This window comes from Triticum dicoccoides, chromosome 1B (genome assembly GCF_002162155.2).
Source record: "Triticum dicoccoides isolate Atlit2015 ecotype Zavitan chromosome 1B, WEW_v2.0, whole genome shotgun sequence".
Taxonomy (NCBI): Eukaryota; Viridiplantae; Streptophyta; class Magnoliopsida; order Poales; family Poaceae; genus Triticum; species Triticum dicoccoides.
Genome location: NC_041381.1, coordinates 341,371,726 through 341,377,298, shown reverse-complemented (window position 1 = coordinate 341,377,298; position 5,573 = coordinate 341,371,726).

Below are 5,573 nucleotides of genomic sequence, written 5' to 3'. Positions count from 1 at the left end.
CGCCTCCCCGACTCGCCGGCCGCGCCTCCCCGCCCCGCCATGTCGTCGGCGCCGCCCCTCCGCCACCGTCCTAGCTCGCCGTCAGCCGGATCCGGGCCGGGGCCGCCTCCCCGCGCCGCTTCTGCCTCGTCTCCAGCGAGATCCGCCGCCGCATCGTTTTCCGTGCAAACTCGAGGTTGCCCCGATTTTCCCCGTCTCGAAATATTTACTTTCTGGTGCCCCTTTTGTCATGTCATAACTTCTTCTGTCCTGCTCCGATTTGTGCGTGTAATATGTTGAAATGTTCACTGTGAGATTCTCTTCATTTCATTCAATTGTGTCATGCTTGTTTGAGTTCATCTTGATGCCCTAATCATCGTTGCAAGAGTGCTATATGATGTTAACCTGCTGAAACTGTTATAACTTGATGTTTTGTCTTTTTCGTTGCATTTTGTGTGTGCATCCTATGAGCTTGATGTCTACATGAGTTTTGAGCTACATCATGCCATCTTTACAGTGGTGCTATCCATGTATTTTTGTGAGTCTTGTAGTGAGTGCATCAAGCTCGTGAAGTAGGGTACTTGCTGTTACTGGTTTAGCTAGGCTGAATCTGTTATATCATGATGCTATGTAAACATGTTGCTACAAGTCATTCTATGCATAATCTGGAGATGTTCACTGAGGATGTTTTGTTACACATGTCATGCTCTATCCATACATGCCCTTGGTTGCATTTATAGCCTGCCGTAGCTTGTTGTAATCATGCTCCAAACTTGCTAAATAATTTTGCTGTCAGCCTGTTAACATTAAGTTCAGTTTTGCCATGAGTGTTGCTAGTGATCCATGCACCCTATGACTATGATATTGCCATGTTTAGCTCCATAAATGTGTCTTCTTACTGTTGGTCACCTTGCAATGCCATGTATTGCTCTGTGGTGAGTTTTACAAGCTCACCAACATGCCCACTTATCGTTGTTCTTGTCATGTACTGCTATTCTGAATCTGTCATGTCATTTGCCATGTTTGCATGGATGCTACCATCTTTTCTGTTGATCTTTGGAATTAGTTCAGTAAGGGAGTTTTGTTCTTTGTCTTTAGTATTAGCATGCCATGCTCTATTTTTCCATGATAGCTTGCTGTAACATGTTGTTTGATAGCTCTAAACATTGCAACCTGATGTTTTTTCGGCCATGTCCAGTGATTTCTGCCAAGTCTGTGAAGCTATTATTATTTGCAATCTTGTCGTGTCCTTTTGAGCATGTTATATTGTTTTCTGGAGATAGCTTAGTGTTCATGTTTTATTATGCTTCATATGTACATCACGTCCATGCCATTTGTCTTCATGGTGACGTGTTGTAGCATATTTTCATGATGTTGGCAAGATGCCTAGTTGTTGTTTTGGACAGCTTGTCCTTCAAACTTGTTTCATGTGTATGTGTTGAACCGTTGCTCCGTTTGGAGTGTGCTCTATATGAAACTTGCTTAGATTTGTATGTAGTTTTATCTTGTCATGTTGAATCCTTGTTTTGAGAGTGTTTGCTTGATGTTTGTATGCATTTTGCATCAATGCCATGTTTAACTTGTTTTGCTCATATCTTCTACTCCCTCCGTTCCCAAATATTTGTCTTTCTAAACATTTCAAATGGTTACAACATACGAATGTATGTAGACATATTTTAGAGTGTAGGTTCACTCATTTTGCTTCGTATGTAGTCACTTGTTAAAATCTCTAGAAAGACAAATATTTAGGAACGGAGGGAGTAGGTCGTAGCTCCGAACTAATTGAACTTTATATGTAACTTGACTAGAACTTCCTGTAGATCATCTTGGTGCATCTTAACTTGCTGTTTAACAACTTGAACATAAGGTTTATTCAGATCTGTACCAATTTCGAAATTTGCATATGAGGACTTACCGGACTTGTTATATGTTGTACCAGCCTCATTTAAACTTGCTTTGACGTGTTGTTCTTGTTTGCATCATCTCTTGCCATGAGTAGCATCATTTAACCTTGTCATGCATCATACTTGGTTGAATCATGCCATGACTATGTGTTGTGTGTTTACCTTGTTGCTTGCTTCTTTCCGGTTGTGCTCCTTCTCGTTAGTTCCTGTTTCGTTGCGATCGTGAGGATTCGTTCGTCTACGCTTGGTTCGTCTCCGTGGCTTCATCTTCTTCATGGACTCGTTCTTCTTCCTAGCGGGATTTCAGGCAAGATGACCGTCACCCTGGATCTCTCTACTATCATTGCTATGCTAGTTGCTTCGTTCTATCGCTTTGCCGCGCTACCTATCTCTTGTTGATCAAGCCTCCCAAACTGCCATGTCAGCCTCTAACCTTTTCACCCTTCCTAGCAAACCGTTGCTTGGCTATGTTACCGCTTTGCTCAGCCCCTCTTATAGCGTTGTTAGTTGCAGGTTAAGTTGAAGATTGCTCCATGATGGACAGGATTATGTTGGGATATCACAATATCCCTTATTTAATTAATGCATCTATATACTTGGTAAAGGGTGGAAGGCTCGGCCTTATGCCTGGTGCTTTGTTCCACTCTTGCGGCCCTAGTTTCCGTCATACCGGTGTTATGTTCCTTGATTTTGCGTTCCTTACGCAGTTGGGTGATTTATGGGACCCCCTTGACAGTTCACTTTGAATAAAACTCCTCCAGCAAGGCCCAACCTTGGTTTTACCATTTGCCTACCTAAGCCTTTTTTCCCTTGGGTTTCCGGAGCCCGAGGGTCATCTTTATTTACCCCCCCCCCCCGGGCCAGTGCTCGTCGTGAGTGTTGGTCCAACCTGTCAGTCGGTGGTGGCCACCAGGGGCAACTCTGGGCTGGCCTACCGGAAGCTTGGACAATCTGATGTGCCCTGAGAACGAGATATGTGCAGCCCTTATCGGGATTTGTTGGCACATTCGGGCGGCTTTGCTGGTCTTGTTTTACCATTGTCGAAATGTCTTATAACCGGGATTCCGAGACTGATCGGGTCTTCCTGGGAGAAGGAATATCCTTCGTTGACCATGAGAGCTTGTGATGGGCTAAGTTGGAACACTCCTGCAGGGTATAAACTTTTGAGAGTCGTGCCCGCGGTTATGTGGCAGATGGGAATTTGTTAACATCCGGTTGTAGAGTACTTGACACCAGATTCGAATTAAAACGCATCAACCGCGTATGTAGCCATGATGGGCTCTTTTCGGTGGAGTCCGGGAAGTGAACACGGTTTTGGGTTATGTATGAACGTAAGTAGTTTCAGGATCACTTCTTGATCACTTCTAGCTTCTCGACTGTTCTGTTTGCTTCTCTTTTCGCTCTTATTTGCGTATGTTAGCCACCATATATGCTTAGTCGCTACTGCAACCTCACCACTTATCCTTTCCATACCCATTAAGCTTTGCTAGTCTTGATACCCATGGTAATGGGATTGATGAGTCCTCGTGGCTCACAGATTACTACAACAACAGTTGCAGGTACAAGTTATGCGATGACCATGACGCGAGAGCGATGCTTGCTTGTTTTGGAGTTCTTCTTCTGCTTCTTCTTCGATCAGGAGATAGGTTCCAGGTCGGCAGACTGGGCTAGCAGGGTGGATGTCGTTTGAGCTTCTGTTTTTGTTTCATTCGTAGTCGGATGTTAATCTTATGTATGATGTATTATTGTACCCTTGCGGCATTTTTATGCCTTGTATGTATCCCCATCTATTATGTAATGTTGATGTAATGATATCCACCTTGCAAAAGTGTATCAATATGCGGCTCTATCCTTAGTGGGACCTTCGAGTCTCTTTATGATAGTATTGCATATTGGGCGTGACAGCCAAGCCCTGTTCTTTCTTGGGAGGGCAGATCTGGAGTCCGTTTGGGACACAGGAGAGGGGAATCTTCGTTCTTCGTCATCACCAACGCATCTCCATCGCCAATTCCATGATGCTCCCCACCGGGAGTGAGTAATTCCTTCGCAGGCTTGCTGGTTGGTGAGGAGTTGGATGAGATTCATCATGTAATCAAGTTAGTTTTGTTAGGGCATGATCCCCCAGTATCCACTATGTTCTTAGATTGATGTTGCTATGACTTTGCTATGCTTAATGCTTGTCACTTTGGCCCGGGTGCCATGAAGTTAGATCTGAACCGTTTATGAATTCATCATTATATCCATGTTTTAGATCCGATCTTGCAAGTTATAGTCACCTACTACGGTTATGATCCGACAACCCCGGAGTGACAACAACCGGGCCCACTCTCGGTGATGACCGTAGTTTGAGGAGTTCATGTATTCACTATGTGTTAATACTTTGTTCCGGTTCTCTATTAAAAGGAGGCCTTAATATCCCTTAGTTTCCAATATGGACCTCGCTACAACGGGAGGGTAGGACAAAAGATGGCATGCAAGTTCTTTTAATAAAGCACGTATGACTATTTACGGAATACATACCTACATTATATCGATGAACTGGAGCTAGTGTGGTATCGCCCTAGGTTATAACTGTCACATGAATGAATATCATCCGACAAGTCATCGATCCAATGCCTACAAATTTATCATATATTGTTCTTGCTAAGTTACTACTATTGCTACTGCTATCGTTACTGCTACAATATCACTGCTACCACTGTTACTGTTACCATTACTACTGTTGCTATCATCAAAACTATCATACTACTGTGCTACTAATCACTTTGCTGCAGATAATTAATCTCCAGGTGTGGTTGAATTGACAACTCAGCTGCTAATACCTTCAAATATTTTTTGGCTCCCCTTGTGTCGAATCTATAAATTTGGGTTGAATACTCTACCCTCGAAAACTGTTGTGATCCCCTATGCTTATGGGTTATCACCTATTAGTCAATGTGCAACTCATTGCCCTCCCTATTTGTGGACATGTATTTTTCAGGTGGCGGGGGAGACAAACAGAGTTGCACATAGTCTGTTGTTGGGGAACGTGGTAATTTCAAAAGAAATCCTACGATCACGCAAGATCTATCTAGGTGATCCATAGCAACGAGATGGGAGAGTGTGTCCACGTACCTTCGTAGACCGAAAGCAGAAGCGTTAGTTAACGCGGTTGATGTAGTCGAATGTTGTGACGCCCGGGTAACTAAGCTACAACAACCCTCTACTAATGATGCCACGTCACTTCGATTACTGTTGATAATCTCGCGTGAGTTCGAAACCGATTCAAATTCAAATTAAAAATCAAGCAGAAAATAAAACTTTTCAAATAGTAAAACTAAAATGTTCAGAGTGAACCAGATATTGCATAGGTAATTATAGTGGAGAAAATGTCTTTTTATATAAAATAGTTAACTGCACTAAATTAATTAAAACAACAGCAAGACTAATATTTAAATGCCTTTTAAATACTAAACAAATATAAAATAATAGTTTAGGGTGCCAAATTAATTATGGCATTGTTATTAGTATTAGTACTAATTTAGGGGCTAGGTTTATAGTTTGTAAAACTAAAGTAAAATAGAAACAGAAAATAAATAAAAGGAAAAGGGCAAAACAAAATCACATACCCCCCGGCCAATTGGGCCAAACGGCCCAGCCGGCCAGCCCAACTGGACCCAACCGGCCCAACCCGCACTCCCCTTAACCCCC